This window comes from Anser brachyrhynchus (assembly GCF_964034855.1).
Source record: "Anser brachyrhynchus genome assembly, chromosome: 1".
Classification (NCBI taxonomy): domain Eukaryota; kingdom Metazoa; phylum Chordata; class Aves; order Anseriformes; family Anatidae; genus Anser; species Anser brachyrhynchus.
Genome location: NC_137694.1, coordinates 74,180,962 through 74,203,949, shown reverse-complemented (window position 1 = coordinate 74,203,949; position 22,988 = coordinate 74,180,962). Strand labels below are relative to the sequence as shown.

The window sequence follows — 22,988 nt, the reverse complement described above, 5'->3', positions numbered from 1 at the left end:
GCTGTCAGAAACACTGTGCAAAGCCTAAAACATTTATTTCAAATATTACATCTTAAGTTATTAACGGTAAAAGCATGTTAAATAGCTAAGACATTCATGAAGTAAATTAGCTGCTTTTGTTTCATAGAACTATTCATGTGTGCACGTTATTAAGATAATAGCCTTCGTTGCTTCTTATCATTTGTACAATTTTACTATTTGCACTAGACGTGACAATGAAAGGCGAGTGTTTAGGTTCAAATTCTAGCTATTAGCACATTAGCACAACGCTGAAATGTTTATATTGCAAGAACAGCAGAGAACTTGTGCCTAGTGAAAAGACCTTTAAGAGATTTATGAACATATTTCTATTAGAAAATCCAGTTCAGATGCTGAACTGTGACAAAAACTTCCTTCCATCAGAATCAAAGCAAAGGAACAAGACGAGACATATATAAACCACGTATTTTCTGTGTTCTATAAAAAGGAAACCCGAGTAAAAGCAAAAATCTTTTCTTATCCTAAGATTAGGAAATGTATTAAGACAAGACTTTGAATGCACCACTGCATACAAAAGAAGAAAATTGCCATATATTTTGTAGTAGTCTATTTCTACATCACAAAAATCACTGTAATGCTAATTCGGGTGTATTTTTGATGAAACTGACAATATGTCAGCAAACTTATTACATAGATCCAGAGCAAGAGGCAATAACAAACACCACAGCCCTTACTAGCAGCTTTGCTTTACCTGTGCAACATGCAGTTCTCATATCTCATATTCATATTTTCTCAGGGCACCAACGAAAACTTCACTCCACTTTAACTCACCATAAATATGACTCACGTATTTAAAAGCACTTCATATTGCTTAGTGGCAGATATTCATATAACAGTTTATTTCCACTGCCTTATACTTTGGGAGTTGCTAACGCAGTCCAAAAGGTCCACCATGAATCCCACTCTTATGAAATGCCTACCAGAAGTAAAACGGGCCATAGAAAGCACATACCAGAAGTGAAACGGGCTTTTCGACAATGGGACTTTTACCCCAATTTCCCAAGAAAAAATAGTGAGGAGAGAGCTTGGGCTGCTGGAAGGAATGACAGATGGCACTACTCATCACACCCACCAAACTACTGAAGAAAACATGACTGAAGGTTTAACTGAATATCCCACTGGACTACATCAAATCCCATCAGCTTTAGATTCAGTTCACTTATGCAGACTCAGGCAATAGAGGAATCAAACCCTTCTAGAGGCTGTGTTACCTAATACATTTATAAGAAATGTTTGGTAAAATAACGAGCATTTCTCACTAAAAGGTAATTAAAATAAGATCAAAAGTTTGTTGCTTACATGCCTAAGCAGTTCTTGAAGGAAATAAGGTAGAAATTTAAATGAAACTTTGTTCAAAAGGATTGTATGAATCTGTTAAATCCAACAAGGCTTAGAAAACAATTTTACCATTGGCAAGTCAAAGGCAGAGAGTTAGATGGCTTTTGAATCTCAGTTTCTGTTCTTTCCAAGAAGAAACATCTGAATTTTGAAATGTCTTTAATACAGGGCTGTATTAAAGATGATGGTTGCTATACATCAGGCCAACATAATTTCATTACGGTTCACTTGTTCGTAAGTTCCAGATTTAATTTCACCATTTTTCATATAATCAAATAGTTAACTAGAACTTCAGTCCTGATATGAGTTGTTATGATTGAAAGGTCATACTTATATTAAAAATACTGCATAAAGTATTGCAAAGTCCAAAAAAACCACAAGAATTTATGATGAGTGCAGCTATATGGTATCTTTTTATAACAAAATATTTGATTTCTTTCATTAAAGAAATCATACGATGAGAAACTGGGTTTAAATCAGGTCAACAAAGAGCTGCATTTATTTTCCTCTATTTGGTTATCAAGATGAGACCAGACCCAGTGCTTCATATTACAGCTTGTTTGTGCCTTTCTGTTTGTAAGAACCAATCAAATGGCAAAAAATGAGATGTAGAATTTCACCTGAAAAACTGTGTATGTGTATCTAATACTGTTAAATAACTTAGAAAAAAGTTCCCTTTTGTATCTCCCCTTCACCCAACATTCAGCAGTGTTTTCGTGAAAACTTGGCAGAGCTCCCATTAGGGTTCTACTTTGCTGGTGTTGCCAGCTTCACTGCTTTGCTGATTTTATTTTTATTTTTTTTTTTATAATATGGCTGTCTCATGTATTGACAATACTGCACTGTGCATGCACTCACCTTTTCCCAGAACACAACATGACAATGGTTACAGGAACAGACGTGGTACCCACATGGCAGCAGGTACAGCTGTAAGAAGTTACATGTGATGCTCACCATCCAAGCAAAGGAACTTGTAGCAGCTACTGAAGCTTCCTTTGCAACAGTGCAAACCCCATTCCTAGAGACCCCACTGCAATGCAAAAATCCCTTCACAATCTTGGCTACCGCTCCATTTGCCCTACAGTTATCATAATAAGCTGTGTTCTTTCTCCCTTTCAATGGCCATAAAGGTAATGCAACAAATACTTGAAATGTAGCTGACCCATATATTACAATTGATTTTTGTTGCAGACTTCTTTTGGCCTCTATTGCATGGAAAATCTCAAGGAAAGCCATTTGGAAAATATAGTCCATTACATTTGCATAACTGTGAGGACAGAAGACTCATTTTAGCTATCAAGATCTTAGACTAATTTTCAGAGATTTTAAAGAATCAGTCAAAGGCAAATATTATATTATCTTGTACTGAAGGAAGAAGTAATGTTTTGGCTGAAACATCTAAAAAGATTCAGTATTTCATTAGTTGAAATAAATGTTTATTTCCTTTTTCTTTGGTAAATGTACTAATTTTTCATCTCTACCCACACAAACACATCAATAGGCTAATTCTTTTTCTCTAGAAAATTGTTTTATAATTTCTTCTCATTCTAAGGCATTTAAGAGTTTTTCAGAAAACATGTCATTAAATAAAACCTCAGGAAATACTGAAGAGAAGTAATTCCTTCCTTCCTTCCTTCCTTCTAAAGGATACATTTGTCTTTCTGGCCACATTTTTCTAATAACCAGACTTATCTGTAAAATATAGTATTTGTTGCAGGAACCTTGTCTTACTCTGTTTATGTAATGACCATCTCATTATGAATAGCCTATACTTAGGAATTGAGGAATACTAAAAATAAATAAATGCAAAATTCATGATGAACTGTCTGTGATAGCACTGATATTGCTACATATTTATATTAGTTTGGTAATTACTTTGGGAAGAACTCAGCAGGGATAATCATCCAGTGTATTTTAGTCGTGTGCCAATTATCTCACAGATTTCTGCCAGCTATTCTCACCTTATATTGCAAAGGAATAAATCCTGCTTACTGGACACAGTTAATTTCGCTATCAACTTCAGCTGGACTACTCCACGAAAACAATCAGGATTTGGGCTGTATCCCTGACAGTCAAAGCTGACAAACCATTAGTTCTTGATTGTCATTTTCTCAGTTCTCAAAGCTATGACTAAGACAACTGCAAAATCATCCTCCCCATCCTACCTCTCCTTTACCGAGGATGTCTCAGTATTGTTGTTTACTGTAAGACATCCTCACAGAAAGTCTCCACAACAATGTAACTCACCGAAAGATATGTGAATAGACTTTTGTCTGTTCAAAGGTTGAACCTGTATTGTTGCCAAATGAGTTCAATAATTTATTCTGGTGTTTAAATGGTAATCTAAATGCCATTCCTCACCCACTAGAGTAAACTGGCTGGAGACATATACAGCACAGATGACAAACACCACAGGAGAGAGAAAAGCTTGACTTCCAGGTTTGCCCCAGATGATAACAAGACCTGTCTGGTATCTGGGAACCAGGGACTCAGGCTGCAAAATAATTTGACAAGAGCAAAAGGACTGTCTCAGTAACTGCTGCCAACACCAGCCCAAACCTCTGTTCCGGATGCTTGTGCTAAAAGGGCTGCCCCTTGTCTCACCCAGGTTGATTTGAAGGCAGTTCTCTGAGAACCACGGCACGTTGTTTCATCAGCCAGCTTGTCAACTAGGCGATGAGAAAGCTGTAATGCTGTTGATGCTTGTTTCAGTGAAAAAGAGAGCTGAGCTTTCAGCATGCTGATGACACTGCAGCCTCATCGCCCACCACAGACTTCCTCTAATGATCTTGCCACCAAGGGGGAGTGGTGGCACGACTGGGCTGGGGGAAAGGGTAGAGGGAGTCCTACTCGTATGTTGCTTCGATTTTCATGAAAACCTACACTAATCTTATTGCAACTATTAACAGCACTTTCCCCCCAGCCTGATTTGTGGCTACAAATCATTTCTTGAAATACATTCAAAAGAAACAGAAGTGGCTCTGTTAAAATGAAAAATGCTTAATTTAGAAACTATTAAGAGGAAAAGCTGACAAATCTTTCCACCAATTATGCTGTTTGTGGAAGTGACATAACAGAGTTACCTTTACTCGTTCCTTCAGTAACCCAGCCACAGCTAATATCGGTTCACATTTCTCATGTAATAATACCTTATGTGTTACGCTACCTTAAAGGTAATGCCCTTGTTGAAGGAGTACACAAATCATGAATTTAGATGACAAAAGATATGAGATCTATGTTTCTTAAAGTTTTATCTTTTCTTCACAGGTACAAGAAAAAAGCTTCAGAAATATGAGAATATTGTATACAATATAATACAATATTACATTTGGGAATGGTGCTGATATATAGAACTGTACAGCAGATCCATTCAGAACCAAAAAGTTGTCAAATGCAGAAGAAGGCACCAGCAGAAGTTGCCTGCAAAATTCAACGCTGCCTCTACCCACATTGAATTCAAATGCCTCTAATGGAGAACATTTTTGAATGTGCACTTGGATGTGCACAAAGATGGGTCTAAATTCTCTCTGCAGCAATCTTGGGCTGGTTCTGGCAGCCACAAATGCCTGTGCAAAACATTGAAGGAATTGCCTTGCAAGCAGGAGACCTAACTACAGCATTTGCAATACACTGCCAAGCCGAGCAAGTGCACATTATGAGGAACATCACAGGCTGCTTAGGAGAAGTGACTTGCAAGTCTGGGCCAGCCAGGACAGGCACAGAGCATGTTCTGCCACACTCCACTGCACCGTGCTTGTGAGACACCTGGGTCAGTGTCCGTGACTACCTGTCACAACTTGGAGAACAGCCTACAGAGCTTGTAGTCGAGTACAGCTTGCTCATGTTATGTCTGGTGCACGCAGAGAAAACAGGGAAACAAATTGAGTATGTTTTAAAATTCCCTGTATTGCATGCAGCAATTCTGAAAATGAACCCAGGAGCTGGGATGTAGCATTCTGGGATGGGCTGCCAGAGATCTGATAATAAAGAAGATTATCTGCTCTGTGTAGGTGGTTGGGTTTGCTCCCAAAAGTTTTCTAATATGCTTCCCATTGCATTTTAATACTGCTGTGCTGTGAAGATAGCCATTTACTATGGGTTCTGGTGGCTGACACAACAGGAGCAGGGTCACAGCATTAAAGTATCAGTAGACTCGGTGAGTATAGCAGGTCTGGAGATGCAGGTTAGTGATGAATTTCCACTTGACCGAATTAAGATTTCATCACAATTTAACAAATGATAGAGTTTAAACATAAAAAAAAGAGAGAAAAATAAAAAGTCAGCAAGCATTTGTGATTTTACTGTTCCTCTGAAGCTATGCTTTGTGAATGGGTCTTACTGGTGATACAGGTCTTCATTACAAGAACTCTTCTTTCCTTGCAGTTTGTCTTGGGTGCAGAGCTGAGCTAGGACGCCTGAGGGATCTTGCAAAGTTTCAGGCTCCTGGAGGCACTTGCCTTTCGCACTCCAGATATGGTTTTATTGCAGGACTTTTTACGAACTTGCACCTTTCCCATTTATCGTTCTGAAGACAGACTTTCTGCTGCTTCCCCTCAGAGGTTCATCTTACCAGGAAACAGAACAAAGGTACTTTTTAAGTTACCTTAGTGTTCACGAAGGCCACATTGAAAGTAATTATCCATATTATCCCCCACTCAGGTATTAAAAAATCAGGAGCCTTTAAATAAATAAATAAATTCTAGATATTTTTCTTTGCCTTTAGATATCTCAGTTTTTAAGGTTTGCTATTGTCAAATTTCTTTCATAAGTATGAAAGTTTGAAAGACACTCTTTCTACTCATGTGCTTCCAGAAGCAGGGTTCTTCAGCAAGGCCAAAGGTTATGAGAATTAACAACACTGCTGCCAAAGCTGTGAGAAGCTCCTAACTCCATTTACTGAATTATGCTGTAGTCTTTCATCCTCTCCAAGGTCCACTGTTGTCTATCTGAGTCTTGGGGGTTTATTGGATGTCTGCTCAGAGATGCTGCTCAGAAATACACAGGCAGCTGGTAGGCACTAGATCTTGATTAAAATCTGTATTTCTGTTTGGAATTACATTTTGAAACCTGTGTTTTGTTCTAGTTGGGAAAACGTTTGAAAAGTTCACAGAAATGCTATATTACTTATACTGTTTGATAATATATGTTGCACACACACCTTAAGATTTTGTAAAAAGATGTAATAAGATTTTTGTAACATTACCATTTTCTAGTAGAAACAGTTTCAATAATTTTATAAATATCAGGAAGAAGACTCAGTCATCAGAAGTGATACTTTATACATGTGTGTACAGATCTACAATCTTCATCCACAAGAAAGGATTTAACATTACAACTAGAACAGGAATAAAATTGGAAAACAGCAATAACTACAGTTGTTCTTTTTCTGAATCCCAGCCAAGCACTGAAAAGTATTTCTGTGTAATTTCTGATTTTTAGTAGCACCACCACATCAAACTCACTGTCTCTTTATGGTTGGTATGTTTCTAGTGAGAAGGCCAAAGCTTTCACTATGTTTTAAAGTTGTTTTTTTTTTCCTTCTCCTTTTTCTGGTAATTTTATGTCCTGTAAGTGTTACATGGATGAAGGCAGGATATGGAGTCTGGAGTGACGATCTCAGTTTTGGCAGTGGGGTTGGTTTTGTTTTGTTTTTTTTTTCTGTGAGTCATTGTAGCTAGATTCATTTCTAGAATCTGAGAATATGGATTATTATTTCCTACATAGTTTTTACAGCCTAAGAATTTTTAAGATTTGAAGCCAAGGTTTTCAATTAAGGTGAAAAAAAAACTGTGTGGAAATATTTTTCAGTGCAAGATTCCATTGCTGTTTTTTTTCCAGGATCTTCCCTAGTTTTCTGAGCAGTGCTGCCCAACAGCAATGCACAAGGACACTGAATGGCTGGGGGAAGCATTTGCAAATGTCCCAGTAGCAGAGAACAGAGATGCTTCTACTGCTCCATCATGTCTCCTCTTCAGCAGGAGAATATCATTTAGTTGGTCCTGAAGAATTTTAATGATGTTGAATTTTCAAAACCAACATAAATTTTAAATAGGGGTTTAGAATTTTTCAGTTTTGTTTAATGCAAATCCTTGTCTTTCTTCTGTGTAAAGACTGGTGCAGGAAAATAAAAATCAAGGCTTCTTCTGAACATAAAAGTGGGAATAAAATGTTACAGGCCATGATACTGCACAATGTGACTGCTCAAAAAAAAAAAATTGTCTTGGCACTCCCAATTGCTTTTATTTCTAGTTTTTCTGTTTCTTCTCCTATACAGAGCAGAATGTCAGACTTCCTGTCATCTGTTTTCCAATAACTGAAAGCTTGGAAGTTTGTTTTACTCTATTAAATCGACTCATTAAGATATAGATAATTTGCACTCCACAGAGACATCTGTTCAGCTATCGAGTGAATTATTTATAACCCATTTAAAGGCAGTATTGCTGTAAAATATTTAAATGTAGTTTAGCCTCTGTATCAAAGTCAATATAAAACAGACTAGGTTTTCCAAAGGGAATTCCATAATACACAGATTTCCTTTCTATTCTAAAATTGTTCCTTAAAGATAATTTTTAGCAGGATAATGTCTGTCTCTGAAGATTTTTTTTTTTTTCAGAATTAAATGCATGTATATTTTATTAGGGGAAAAAACCTACAGCTGTATTGATAAAAAAAGCAAACACAAATCCCAATCAAACCAGAAATGTTTAGTGCCAATGAAGCATTTCACCACTCTGGACAAACAAGTTTCACAAAGAATTATAAATTCTTTAGGTTTACTTTAAATTGCACACCTTCCATAGCAAATCATATTTCATATTTTCATGGGACATCTTTGTTTTAAACATTACTTAACTTTTATGAGGATTATTTGGAACACCTGTATATGTTATTATTGTGCTCATGAAAGAAAAATGTCCTGAATCATAATCATACCTAACGTGTTATATGGAAAAGCATGTTCCTACTCTTACCACTTTATCCACTTAGCTCATCAAATTACTTATGCAAATAATCACAACAAATTATTTGTTCAGACACTTTCTAGAAATGTTCATTTTTCTAAAGGTAGCTATGAATATTTGTAGGCTGGAAACCAAGTCCTAAGTAACTGAGCAAGCAGCAAAATTATATCAATTTTATTTCAAACATTTGGAAAGTTTGCTGTTCCCTTCCTTGGTGAGTTTAGAAACTCCACTAAGATGACAAGATTCTAGGTTTATTTCATTTGCAGGTGATTTTCTAAACGCATACATAAGTGTACACACAGACAGAAAGAATTTCCCCTGTGCTTTTTATTGGTATACTTAAAAAAAAAAAAAAAGGCAGAAGAAGACCTAAGTAAGCAATTCTTTCTCATTAAAAACAAATAACTCAGTTCTAACAAACACTTCCACCAGCTGTACCACTGGCACAGGCAAGAACACAGCAAAGCAACAGAAGACCGTCAATTTTCATGTTTATATAACCCACCACTGCCACTATTAAACAAAAGAGCACAGTATGGATTTATTTGGGTTGCTGGCACTGAACAAAAACAAAATAGTACTAAGGTGATGACAGCAATAAAATAAATAGTTTTTTTTCATCTGATTAAAAACAGCATTATTTTTCAAATGATCACAATCCTAAATTTTGACAACGTTTATATTATTCTTACTATTAAACCAAATTCAGTCTTTGGCATATTGCAATAGGAATCTGTTTACTTCTAAAACAGAATTCATTCTTCCAATGACTTTCCCATTATGTTTGGACCCAAACAGCAAAATCTCATTTTATTACTGGGGAGATTTTTTTTCCTTCATTTACTACTACATCAAAAGGAGGCTACCTTAAAGTTCAAGATCAACATTTGCTGTGCACCTTCCTGTATTTGAGGGACACAAATAGGTAAGCAGAGAGGTCAGGATAGAAATTGAGGGCAAAAGAGAGAAAGAGCAAGGAGAGTACATGTTTAATGAACTCTCACATGCATGGCTGACTTAAAGAGCAAAAGAAAGGCAAGCAGGATTGTAGCAATGACCACATATTTTGATATTCCCTTTCCCGCCTACTGCTGAAAACACCTCTGCATCTCTGCTGTGCTCACTGCACAGCCAAGCTTCATAGCCTTTCCTTTGGAGAAAGGCAATTTGTATTGCTTCCCGTTTTGCGGAGAAAGTGAGAGCTGGGAAAAGGTTACTGTGGGCAGACTGCAATAGACATCTGGCTCCTCGCTTCTGAGCCTTTCCCCAGTGCTCAGTGTGCACATATTAAGCTAAATTGTACAGTTGTATGCAAATTATTAGCAAATGTACAAAATAGCTTAGTCGATAATTTGCATAAATGTTATCCAGAGGTGCACAAGGCTTGGCACCAGTGTCACTGCTGATAAAAATGTAAGGAAGAAGGAATAATGAAATACTGCCAAGTTCAGTGTGAATGGCATATCATTTTGGCATAACCAGAGGGGCTCTGGATGCAGGGAGGGGAGGCTGTGTGGGGACCACCAACTCCTCTTTGCCAGGCAGAAAGTAAATGGAAAGTGAGAGCTGAGCAAAAAAAGAGCTTCTGGGTTGAGCCCAGTTTTAATTACAGATGGAGCAAAACATCGTGTGAACAAATTCAGTTTCAGTGCATAACACATACAGTCCCTCCTTCCCAATTTCCCACTGTCAACATACCTGACAGCTGTCTGATGTTTCCCAGCGTTTATCACAGTTCAAATCCTCTGTGCTTGGAGAAACATGGTGAGAAACTGCCAGAAGTTATCATCCCGCACTGTTAACCAACCAGACGAACTTCAGACTTGCATCATTTGCAGTGATAATGTCCCAATCTATTTCCACTGGGCGCACCTGGGACAAGCAAAGATGCAAGAAGTTACTGTTTGGGAATGAATTTAGTTCAAGAATGATTTTCATCCAACCAAACTCACTTTGTTTAACATACTTGCATTATTAAGGCTTACTGTGTACTTGCTTTTGTTTGGTAGCTCTCAATCCAGACATTTACAGGGTGAATATGCCCTGCTGCAATGAGTGCTCCTTATAAAAGCCTGGAATAACAAAGCCATGAACGTGAGAAGAAAAATCATGCCTTTCTGAAGGCCTTTACTGATGAAAATAGTCCTTCACAGAACCGGTGGGACGGCTCTACCCTGAGAAGGAACGTCTTACAGCAGTGGGTCCACAGCACACGAAGGTTGAAGCCCACTGCAACAAGATAGAACACTTTGCAGTGCCTTGCTGCTGCAAGCTCCTCCACTGCTTAAAATTCCCAACCAGTGGGAGTTGTACAAAACTTTAGTGAAGACATTACTTGGCTCTTGGCTGACTGGTGCCTGTTAAGTCTTTAGGAGTATGTTTTACTGTAACAGCAACAAGCAGGGCCATGCACTCTCAGACCACTAAAGTTACAAAAGCAATATTTATTCTCCAAAATGAAAATGCTAAGCTAAAACTCTACATTCTTGGTTCCAAGAAAACCCTGCAATAGGATTTTGTAACACAGATAAACTCATTATTGCATAGGTCAACAGACTTTGCTGGAGATTACACTACCTATGCCAATGTTAGGAAACATCCAATGAAAATTTTATCTGAGGATTCTGTTGGACAAAAACTCATTATATTTGCATTTTTTTAAAGAAGTAAATCGCACAAAATAAAACTATCTCAGGCGGAGCACTTGCTAAACTAGAGGGTTTTGACTTCACTGTTCCATGGAAGGAATAAGTAAGGTAAGGTAGAAAGTAATTTGGTTATAAATTTCACGTTTCCTGGCATATGAATGTTTAGCTATGAAACTTTATTTAGCATTAACAGAGGTGGTCTCTGCATGTTTATTCTCTGAGTGCTCACAATGTGTTTAGTGGCATATGGGCAAAGAGAAGTAACAGCTCTGCCCCTGGGATCTTACAAAATGGTTTAATGCCAAGCAGCGCAGTGAAAAGAACACATTTGTACATGAGTTGCACAAGTATGTCCTAGGCATACGAGACATCTTACAATGGCAGCTGGAGAAAACATGAGACAGATCAAAGCAGCACACCAAATTGAACTAATAAGGGAGAAAGGCAAGCAGAAAATGGAGGGAGATGCCAGGATCTGTGACAGTGAAAGGAACCTAGGTAGAACAGACAGAGTCCTTTTCTTGTGCAAGAGGAAGCTTTTTCTGTTGTAGAAAACCTAGATTTCTGCATTTGCAGAGAACATTGAGAAGTTGAAATCAATTTAAATACCCAGCACAAATAGATAGTATAGTTACACAACACGTTTTATGATATATATGTAATAAATACGCTTCTGATCAATCAAAACAGATCCAATAGCCAACACTATTGTTTATCAACATTATTATACTGATGCAAAATATAATAAACACATTGTATTTGGTAAGGTTAAACTGCAGCCAGAAGTTATGTCAATTTGTAAATGAAGTTCAACTTAGCAAACTGTAGCATGCACAGTAATGGCCAAAGCCAACTGCTTAGGGTTTAATTGCATAAAATTCTTAACACATAGGGCTTGTGCAGTAGAAAATACTAGTGAGACTAGAAACACAAGAAAAAGTAAAAGAAAGAGTTAAAACAATACTCATGTTAGAAAGAATTATTCATTTCTACTTCAGAAAGTAGCAAGCTATGTTCCTGAACAAGATTAAGTCAATTTAAGGGCAGAGTAATTAGGACTAAGCAGCTACATGTGACGGAGTGGAATGTCAGCAGCAGAAAAAATTAAAGAACTCAAGAGGCTGGTTTGCTGCCAGAAACAGACTTGTCACCAGTTAACATTTGTCTCTGTAGGGAATGTTGCAATAATAATGAATTATGATTAAAAGCAAAGTAAAGATGGCTGATAGAGCCCTGGAGAGAGAGCAAGACAAAAACCACTGTACATGAAGGCTAACAGCCTGTATACAGAGATCACCTTCTTCAACCACACAGTGCTACTGCCTTTTGAACTCTAAAAACTCAACTGTATTATATACTGAAGTCCACTAACAGTTCATAAATGCATATTATTCTTTCTCCAACAAATACATTAGAAAGATATCTATAATTCATATGGAAATTGCTGTCCCAGGGTGTTAAGCAGCAGCACTCTTTAGTAAGATTAAAAGGATTAGGAAGTTACTTATGTGAAAAAAAACACATCTGTAGATAGAAGATCAAAGATGAATGTCACAGAGGTATCAGAGAAACAATCCAAGGAAATCATTTCTTGCAGAGAAAAATCGCAGAAGTGGGCAGCTGTATTATGGGAATGTTCAGGCTATGGTGAAAATAATACTCCATCACAGTCTAGACATTCAAACACAATAAAAATAAAATAGTTGTTTTTAATTCTTATTTTAGACACATCTCTTTTGTTTCCTAATCTCACCTTCAAGTTAAAATTGAAGGAGCAATTTGTGAAGTGCGTATTCTGTGTTTTAGAAACCATCTTTATTTAAAAGTATCTGGCTTAGGCTACTAACAGAGGAACTTAACAAAAAGCCTCCATTTCTAACCTTGTTGATTCAGGAATATGTCAAAGATTTTATTAAGCAAAGCACCAGCTCAAAAATACTTACATGTTTAAGATACATAAAGAATGCTATATTAAAATCTTACAGAGTGCTGCTAGGTAGGGTCAAAGTCTATGCATTGCAGTATGAGAAGCCCTGGAAAATCAGACCTTCAGCAGACAAGGAAGATGCTTCTAAAACAGGAAAGTAAAGTTTCTTTTCATACAAAAGAGAAATTCAGCACGGGCTTGAAATTCTTGATGTAGTGATTGACTTGATTTGCTTTAATCTCCTAAACAATTGACTAATGTAATCTGATTATTTATCTTCCTAAACAAGATGGAGGAGATGTGGAGCATAGAACATTTAGAAGAAATAGAGTGGCATTTAAATTGGATAACACAAACAAAATAAATCATCCAAACCCTAAGGCATTCAGTGGATTTATCATCCAGATGCTGGCAACTTATCCTGCTCAAATCTCATTGTTTTGCATTTCACTTTGCTGATGGAAAGGAAAGACTAGGAATTGGTTGCTATATGGCTGCACGGTGTTTCACTAGCTCAGGAATAAGATGCAACAGACATATACATGAGATAAGCACCTTTTTCAAAAGTTAGCCATATATTGTGAATATTCTTTATTTTCTTCTCAAATAACAGTAACTGGTTCCAGATAGACTGAACTTTCCATCTGGAAAGCAGAGAGTTTATAGGATTCAATATCAGCACTCCTTGTCTATTCTGTAGTCTTTCTTTATTCAAACATTTTTGCCCCATGTTAGGTAAGGGCCCCACTGCTGACCAGAGCTGAGCCAATAAGTGACGTTGTTAGCACCTCTGTGAGAGCATATTTAAGACAGGTGGAAGAAAAAAAAATGCTGCACCACACAGCAGCTGGGAGAGTGAGAGGAGTGAGAAACAGCCTTGCAGGCACCAAGGTCAGTGAAGAAGGAGGGGGAGAGGTGCTCCAGGTGCTGGAGCACCCTGCGGCAGAAGTCCCCTGCGGCCTGTGGTGAGGACCATGGTGAAGCAGGTTGTCCCCCTGCAGCCCATGGAGTACCAAAGTGGAGCAGGGTTCCATGCTGCAGCCTGTGGAGGAGGCCACGGTGGAGCAGGTGGACCTGCACTGAAGGAGGCTGCTGCCTGTGGAGGACCCCCGTGGGAGCAGATTCTAGGCCCCACCTGTAGCCTGTGGAGAGGAGCCCACGCAGGAACAGGTGACCTGGCAGGAGCTGCTGCCTGTGGGGGACCCAGGCTGGAGCAGTTTGCTCCTGAGGGACGGACCCCGTGGTATGGACCCATATCTGGAGCAGTTCTTGAAGAGAACCACAGCAGTCCCCCACAGCACAGGGGACAAGAGTGATTGAGAAGAACTGGTGGAGATGAAGTGCTATAGACTGACCACAACCCCCATTCCCCCCTTCCCCTGCGCTGCTCAGGAGGAGGAGGTAGAAGAGGGCGGATGGGGGGGGAAGGCGTTTTTGTTTTTTTTCCCCTTTGTTTCTCATTTCTCTAGCTTGTTAGTAATAGGCAATAAATCTTACTATCTCCCTTTGCTGAGTTTGTTTTGCCCGTCACAGTAATTGTTGAGTGATCTCCCTGTTCTTATCTCAACCCTTGAGTCCTTTTCATCATATTTTCTCCCCGTTCCTCTTTGAGGAGGGGTTGTGGTGGAGTTCAGCTGCCCACCCGAGTAAAACCACCACACATAGCTATCATCTTTCTCCAAGCAGTTAGTTATGAACATGCTTTAGGGGAGCACTTCCAGTTCTTTCCAACACTGCTTAAGGAGCACTGTGATCTGGAGCCCTACAGATCATTTAATTACACTCTTAGCAATATCAGCACTTATTCTAGAACTACCTTTGAAAGTTAATACAAGTATTACAAACGTCAGAATTACGGTGATGTGCTGCTGTGCCCTTTGTGATATATGTGAAGTCTGAGAAAAACACTCAACAGAGACAAATGAGCTGTATTTTGAACTCCTGTGGACTTCCTTGGTAATTTGAGTAAATGACAAAAGCATCCATCTTAATGTCCTCCCTTATCAGCTACACAAACCCAGGTTCAACACTGGAAATGAAAATTTGAAGTGTCTCCTGGGCTCACATCCTGGGCAGCTGTGGTGATTTGATGGGTGATTTCTCTCAAATGCAAGCACTTTTTTTGCTGTATAGTTTCTGCTTTATTGTGGAATGCACTGCACTAATACGTTACAGCGCTTTAAATTGGTTGCTGTATTATTTGGGATTTTTTAAGTTACTTACCCTGTGATGAAGGAGCCACTGATCTTTATAAGGTATACCGCACCTAAAGAATTTTATGGATGACATTGGTGTCGGCTGATTTCTTAACCATATAAAATCTCACTGGAAATAGTGACTGCTAGTTTATGTTCTTGGAGTGCCATCTAACTGACTTACATAGACTGCTTACAGTTTTCTGATATTTTAATAAAACCTTTTTGCAAAGTAGTGGTAATTTACTTCTTTACAACTAACAATATATGCTAAACACAGACACAATGAGCAAATGCCAAACAAAACTTTGTTAAAGTCACAGTTATGTTTCGGGAAGAAAAATGAATGTGTAGCAAGCTAAGCTGGCTGCTTATCCTTATTAAACTGCCAGAGAATCGTGTATTGTCACACAGAGTGCAATAAATAAAATTAAAATGCAAATCAGGTACAATTAAACAATTCCCAAGTTTTGCATGTAATTTCAAAGTACATGCAGATGAATACGGGGTCTCTGCCTCTCCCAACTTCTTTCTGCGAGCCAAGGCATCCTGAGATCACATGGGGACCAGGAGCACAAGAGCTGTTCTCCCTTTTGAAAGCTTTTGAGCCTTCTGTCTCCTGAGAAACACTCATAATTTCAGCTGCTGGACAGCATGCAGGTTCCAAAAGTGCTCTGCAGAGTGTTGAAGAAGGGGCTTCTGCAATCCTGTGTGTTTGACCAAGTATTAGCAGAGGAGCTTGTGTTGCCAAGACTTTGTCTTATTAGGTGACTCACTGCACGCAAGTGTCTGCACAGGTGCCAGACTCAATGCAGGGTCTGTTACTAGGGTCCATGCAGAACCTGCATAGCAGCATCCTAGGTCACTCATCTTTTCACCTCTTGTTGCAATAACTTGTCTTACATCATCTCCTCCTGTTTCTCCTGTGTTTGCATCGCTGGAAAGCACCTTGGGATCTATACTCTTCTTTAGCATTTTCGGAACAATGGAATCATGCATTCCTGCTCTATTTCCTTTCTTGGTGACAGAGATGTGCTTAAGCCCCAAGGTGGCCCCACAGCCACCCTTCAGACCCTCAAGTGCCTGCAAAAACATTCTGCTCATCACCTTTCTTCTCTGAAGAAAGGAAAAGCAAGCAACAATTTTCTCTCACTTCACTTCTGCATTGCAACTTTACAGCTGGCCCAGTATCATTTTTATATTCTTCCTTTTTTGTTTGTGAACTCAGCTGCCTTGGAACTGCAGGTGCCTGCCCATAAGACAAACAGTGGAGCATATCAGAGCAAGATCATTGCCAAAAGAGTTACTTTATTAAAACTTTCAAGAAAGTCTAAAGTACACATGACATTTCTTCTCCCTGAAAAAGTGATGGCAGGATAAGATTTACAAACAGAGCTTCCATTACTGACCTCAGTTCCATAATCTGCTTTAGTGTGGACAACCCACTAAGGGCACAGCTGGGGGCATTAAAGAAGATAAACAGAAACTAACGAGGAGTTGTGGAGGAAAGATGCAAGGAGGAAAGTAAAATGCTGTATAAATCCTTGGGCAGCCCAGCACGCCTCAAAGAATTCTGAAATACCTGTAGAATTGATCAGTCATCTGTCAGCACAAGGACGTCTCACCTTTGGACATAATTATCTGTCAAAGCAATAAACAATATGGTGCAGATCACGTACGGTGTTGAAACTCCCACTCCTCTGGTCCCACTGCTTATAGGTGTCTGAGAACCCACCTGTGAAGCAGTCCTGGAAGGTTCCTCCTAGGATGCCTGGTGGGACAGCATGCTGATGAGCCACCTCCATTTTCCTGGCAAAAATTTCACTACTCAGGGCCTCCTGTGCTCTGTCCTCTCTCTCTGTTATAGAAGAGCAGTATAATGAGAGGTTATCAGTAAGTTCAGCTCTTGGAACACTGGCACATACTTTATCAGACTCCACATGACAGAAATATAGAAGCAGGAACTCTGCTACTTGTGGTCAGTAACCTTTGTCTCCCAGCACAGTTGTTTCAGTCAGTTGTTTTCCAGGTACTACCAGCAATGCGACTTGCCCTTTGTCCAAGGAGCTGCACATTGGCAGCACACTCCTGGTACAGCAGACCACACGATGGCTGGCAGTCTAGAGACCCAAAGTGCTACGTTGGCAGTCTGATGCAGTCCAAGAGGAAAATGTATAACTATGCACCAAAGAAGGTGATAAAAAGTACCATCCATCTCCCACAGACTAGAGGGGAAAGGAGTAGTTTGCAAAAAAAAAAAAAAAAAAAGACCAATGAAAGGGCTGTTAAGAGAATATCTGTAAAGAAATACTTGTTTTCATACCCAGTTGTTTCCAGATGTGCTATAACCACACTATGAGGAGTTAGGGTGGAAAGGGTAAGGACAGCTCAATTGACTGCATACTTGAAACCTGAACAGCACTTGCAAGCTCCGAGCGTATTCATCCAGAAAAGAAGGATAAGGGTTTTCAGCGTACATGGGCATAAGCAACCACATGAAACCCATAAATGCATATAGGATTCAATTTCAGCTACTGAACAAAACAGTGTCTGTCCCAGCACTTATAAATACAAGCCATTTCTCTGGGCTTTACATCTCACATAAAAGAGAAATATAGTTTCTGATCTAATTCCATAAGAGCTAAGAAATATTTGTTATTAATGTAAGGTATATATGCTCTGTTTTACAATCAAAACAAGTGAATTAATGGTTATAAGGCATGAGTCAGCAAAAATTTAACAGCTTGTATCTATTATGGTTATAGTAGCCTCAGAGTATGCAAAACTGTTCAGATTTGTATCTACAAGGAGCCATTCTTTAGGTACTATCATCAAAAAAATACAGCATTTGTTATTCTTACTCAAGTTTTACTATTATAGTTATAGGACAAACAGAAAGGAAGGACATTACTGTGTACCAGTCAGAGTGTTTCCCCTTACCTTGACTAATTTTTTGTCTTTTCAGTTCCAGAATACCATATTTACACCTTAACAACTTAAAGGTCTTGGGAGTCTGGAGAGGTCCCTGCTGACTGGAAGCTTGTCATTGTTGTACCCATCTACAAGAAGGGTACATGGGAAGACCCAGGAAACTATAGACCTGTTAGAGTAATCTCAGCCCCTGGAAAAGTTACGGAGAAGATTATCCTGGGTGCCACTGAAAGGCAGCTAAAGAATAAAGCTATTATCAGGCATAGTCAGCATGGTTGATCAAGAGAAAGTCCTGTCTTAGTAAATTCATCTCCTCTGATGAGGACACCCACTTGGCAGATGAAGGGAAGGCAGTGGATGTAATCCTTCTGGATTTTGCTATGGCCTTTGATACCATCCCTCACAGTATCCGTCTGGACAAATTGCCCAACTGTGAGATGAACAGGTCCCTGCTACGCTGGGTGATGAACTGGCTCAGTGGCAGGGCTTGAAGGGACATAGTGACTGGGGCTACACCTGGCTGTCAGCTGGTCACCGGCAGCAATCCTCAGGGCTCAATTCTGGGGCCAGTCCAGATCAACATTTTTATCAGTGATGCAGGAGTTGAATGCTTCCTCAGCAAGTTCAATGATACTAAACTGGGAGATGTGATGCTGTTGAATCTGTGGAGGGACAAGAGGCCTCTAGAGCCTCTGAGGACTCTAGATAGACTGGAGCACTGGGCAATCACTGGCATGAAGTTCACCAAGGGTAAATGCCAGGTGCTACACCTGGGATGAAGCAATGCCAGACACAGGCACAGACTGGGAGGCAAGTGGCTGGGGAGCAGCTCCGTAGAAAGGGACCTGGGGGTGCTGGTTGGCAGCAGGCTCAGCATGAGGTAGCAGCATGCCCTGGCAGCCAAGAGGCCAAACTGCATTTTAGGGTGTGTTAAACACAGCACAGCTAGACAGTCAAAAGAGGTGATTCTCCTGCTATGTTTTGCACTGGTGTGACCTCACCTGGTATGCAGTTCTGGTCTCCACAATATAAAAGGGATGCTAAGGTCCTTGAAAGCATCCAGATGAGGGCAACAAAGCTGGCACAAGGGCTGGCAGGCATATCCCGTGAGGAGAGGCTGAAAAAGTGTCCTCAGGGTTGCCCAGTCTGAAGAAAAGGGTCCAAGAGGTGACCTCCCTGTTCCCTGCAGCTCTCTGAGGAGGGGAGTGCAGAGGGAGGCGCCGGTCTCTGCTCCCTGTCACCAATGACCGGATGCGAGGGAACAGGACAAAGCTGTGCCAGGGGAGGGTCAGACCGGACACTAGGAAAAACTTCTTTACTGTGAGGGTGGTCAGACCGTGTCAAAGGCTTCCCAGAGAGGTGGTTGATGCCCCAGGCTTGTCAGTGCTCAAGACTCATTTGGACAATGCCCTCAGTAATAGGCTTTAACTTTTGGTTAGCCCTGAAGTGGTCAGGCAGCTGGACTCGATGATATTTGAAGGTCCCTTCCAACTGCATTGTTGCGTTCTATTCTATTAAAAGGCAACCCATTACAAGTCACTTGCAGAGAAGTCTTGTACCAGGTACCATTAAAAAAGACACCCAGAAAAAACTTGTGTTGAATATTGTGGATAGGTCTGATCATCTGGACCAATGAAGAATTAACTCAAACAGGAAAAGGCACAAAGTCTCTTAAGGTGAACCCGGGCTGGGCAGCTCTATCACAACCAAACACATTTTTTAGTGTCCCAAACAGAGAAGCCAAAGATAGGAATGTCATCGCTGCCTACAGTTCACTACTCAATGCCCTCATGTAAGCATTATGCAGGGAGAAAACGCTTTAAGCTGGTGGATACTGTTGGCACAGAATGAAAATATAAATCGACCATAACTAAATCTATCCAGGAAATCTGGAGAGATCTGTAACAAAACAAAAGTATGGTTCTGAAACACTGTCCCAACAGATGCTGAGAAAAACTGAGCTGGGCTGAAAATGCATGATGTATTTTCAGTATAGAGAATATATTACTGCATGTCATGCCTGTGAGAACAAGTAAATTGGACTCAGCACCAGAAGGTCATTCAATACTAAATTCCCCAAAACAGATAGACAGGAAATACATCTTTCCAGTTTTTATCTTTATTTATTTGTAAAGTCCTAAGTCACTTGCATCTACTAGGAAACAAAGAGACTATCACCAACACACTGCTATAAATAACCTCTGTGCAGGAGCACTGTAGCAGAGTCATCAAAGCTAGCTCCTACTTGGGATATAGGCTGAGAAGGATTTTATTTCATGTGCACCATCCTCCTGCCACAGCCATCTTTCAATGGCACATCTCCATGCTACCACAACACAAACAAGGCTGACAAAATTAACATAGGCATGAAACATCCAGGATTTTTAGCAGTTGTTCTGATGTCTCTCCAGTATCCCAGGTCTTACACATCATGAGATTTCTCGCCTTTTATTTGCAAAATAAAAGAGAAACTGTCCTATTTCAGAGAGTTTTTAAGTTGTGAAAGGGACACAACAGAAACTCAGAGCATACCAAGTGGAGCAGAGCTACTTCAGACATGCACTTTTTCCACTTCTCTCCAAGCAGCTCTGTGAAAATTATGTGGGAAATTACATAGAGTGGTGTTACATTGCCTCTCCTTTGAAACCACTCCTTAGAAGACATCTCCCTGTAAGTGGGATCATCTTTACATGAGAAGGTGAAAATGGAGCTGCAGAGCAGTGTGGTGGTATAGATATGAACACCTTGTTTTCTGGCAATCCAGAGGGCTAGGAAAATGCCCCCAGCTTGTGAAAAGAGTTGTTTCCCTTGCATCCCATGCCACCTACTTGCACTATAGTAACTCTGGAAATATCACAAATTTCTATAACTGAAGGAAAATGACTAGCAAGGAAAGACAGGCAAGTTTCAGAAAGGTTTATCATTTGCTCATGTTTCCAGTAATTTTCTTTTTCTTCTACTTTATCCAAATGACATCTCTCTGCAAATATGGGCTGCAAACTTCACAAGAACACTTATTTCTATGGGGAACTAGTCTAATAGTTCACAGTGAGTCATTTCTAAACAGTTTTAGCTTTTATCTACTCAGGAGGAACATAACATCTCCGTGTTTGTTTACTAGCCAGAACCATTCTTTTTATGGCTATTTGTCTATTCTTTTTGTTCTCAAGATTGTTCTCAAGTGAGTTCATTACATGTGCCTAGTATTTCAAATGCCAGTTTTACTGGTTGTTTTCACTGGATAGTATTCCCCTAGCAATGCTCCTGACTGAATGAAAACTACCACCCTTACATAATCTGTTTTATGGAAGAAATATTTACATAGGTGAAGTTCCAAACTTACTTCTGGAAATACCTCTTTTTCTCAGCTTACAGTTTGATGTTTTTGTGGACACTCTAACTAATGACTCACTGCTAGGAATATTTAGAGTAAACAAGGGTACAAAAATGCCAAGACCCATCTTCGCCTTCTTACGTGATTAAGATCAAAACAGTTGTGGTCTGTTTGACTGAGCAACTCTTCTGAGACTTTGAAACATATTGATCTTCGATCCTAACCAGAAAGCACAAATCTCCAAGTCAGTTTGTTTCAGTCTTAGCTATGGGCCATTAGTGAACAGACAGCTACTTCAGGATTTCAGAGAGTGGACTTCTTTCCTTCACTCTGTGCAGCCTCCATAAGTGACGGAATCTGGAAGGGCACTAATTACCCAACCTGTCGTTCCCCAAGTGACCCACTTATGCAGGGAGGAGCTGCAGGAGATTGGCTGCAGTTCATTTACGTAGTCTACATGCGGTGCCAATGGCTCCCCCAGGAAGACTGTCCAGGCACACGGACAGTTTGGAAAGGTAGTAGGGAGGCCCTGCTGCTCCTGCTGATGTACAGGCTCTGCTCTGTGACCAGGAGCAGCGAGTTGCCAGCCAGGTCCTGGCATGTGAACTCCATCTGGTAGTGCTCATCATGTAAGTGTATGCTAACAGAGCTGGACGCTCCTCAGCTTGTTTAGAGGTTTAAAATTGCACCAGAGGAGCCCATGTTTGCTTTTGCTTTCTGGAAGCTTAAGGAAGTCACCATTTACTTACTAGTCCTGCCCTAGACCCTTTTTCTCGTCATTAAAAAAACCCTGTTAGAGAGATTTAGAGAGGCAACCAATACATAAAAGCATATGGTGGTAAAGCCAGACTAACTAAAATCAATAGCAAAGATTCAGGTGACATTAGCAGAGTAGGATCAGTAGGAGCCTTATTACATAAGGCTTCTCCATACATCAAGATTATTTAGCTTGGATTTGACAAGACACACTGCTGTACACTATCAAAATCCCAGCTCAGATGAGCACACATGCTTAATTTTAAACTATAGTGAAGTCCCATAATTTTTCTGAAAGGAATCTGTGACAGCTAAGCTAAAATTACCTCCTTCCTCCCCAGCTTACATGGAAACCTTAGTTTTGGTATATCAGCACCTCCCAGGGTATTCTATTTTTTTGAAAAGTACTTTCAGTGCAGAAAAAAAAAAAGTACTATTTTGGCTTTAGCATTTAAATTGTTATTCCTAAACAGATTTCAGTTTTTATGAAGACCATGTTTATATAGAGCAAATAAGATAACAGTAACTAGTTGTCAGTAAATGTTTTGGTTCGCTCACATTCAAAAGCTGGTTAGGATCAACAAGTTCAAATGCACCGCTCTTTGCTTTGCTACACTCCAGAAGGCTTTGCTGTGTGTTATTGGCAGCCACGGCTTTTGACAACCCAGGTATGTGCCCATGTGGTCACACAATCTCCAGCATTGAGACAGGCAACAAGAAGGCATTCTTCATTGCAAACGGCAATTAGTTGGTAAGCTAAAGAAATGGGCACTTCACTTTCTCAGTACATTTTCCAGAAGAATTTAAAGGGTAACAGAATGTGTTCATATTAGCAGCTGAATAGGCATAGAGGAA

The 22,988-nt window shown here is 39.8% G+C and overlaps 1 long non-coding RNA gene across 7 annotated transcripts in view; it reads right to left on the bottom strand.

Annotated features, from left to right (window-relative positions):
• LOC308198611 overlaps positions 1-22,988 on the bottom strand; it is a 219,763-nt gene that overhangs the window by 178,013 nt on the left and 18,762 nt on the right. For all 7 annotated transcript variants that reach the window (XR_013954052.1, XR_013954053.1, XR_013954054.1 and 4 more), the window contains exons 2-3: positions 16,848-16,970; positions 10,041-10,214 (exon numbers count right to left, since the gene is read on the bottom strand). This is a non-coding gene — a long non-coding RNA (uncharacterized lncRNA). The remainder of the gene's footprint in view (positions 1-10,040; positions 10,215-16,847; positions 16,971-22,988) is intronic.